This window comes from Myotis brandtii, unplaced genomic scaffold (assembly GCF_000412655.1).
Source record: "Myotis brandtii unplaced genomic scaffold, ASM41265v1 scaffold703, whole genome shotgun sequence".
Lineage (NCBI taxonomy): Eukaryota > Metazoa > Chordata > Mammalia > Chiroptera > Vespertilionidae > Myotis > Myotis brandtii.
Window position 1 is genome coordinate 682,916 of NW_005370760.1, and position 328 is coordinate 683,243.

The 328-nt window shown below is 57.9% G+C and overlaps 1 long non-coding RNA gene across 3 annotated transcripts in view; it reads left to right on the forward strand.

Moving 5' to 3' along the window:
• The first annotated feature begins 6 nt into the window (after window positions 1-6).
• The window catches only part of LOC106724073, a 16,246-nt gene continuing 15,924 nt past the window's right edge, over window positions 7-328 (forward strand). For all 3 annotated transcript variants that reach the window (XR_001359826.1, XR_001359824.1, XR_001359825.1), the window contains exon 1: window positions 7-241. This is a non-coding gene — a long non-coding RNA (uncharacterized LOC106724073). The remainder of the gene's footprint in view (window positions 242-328) is intronic.

Consider the following 328-nt stretch of genomic DNA (forward strand, 5'->3'; position numbering starts at 1 on the left):
AGGACGAAGGCGGCTGTGGCGCCCGGGGTGCATGAGGCTGCGCTGGCCACTCTCGGGAACGGGTTGGGGGCCCTTCTTTGTTTTCTTTTTTTTTTAAGCTTTTAAGAGGAAGCTGCCCTTGATTTTTCTCTCTTCTGCTTTGAGCTTTGCGGAGGACTTGATGGTGGCCCCTGGGCTGCTTCAGTGTGGAGTCAGCCGCCGCACTGTGTGTCCCACGGAGGAGGATGAGAGGTGGAGACAGGTAAGTAACACCAGCCACCTGTTACCTGCGTTCAGGCCTGCTGGCCGCTGCCTGAGTCGTGGCCGAGAAGTGAGGTAAAGGTGAGCG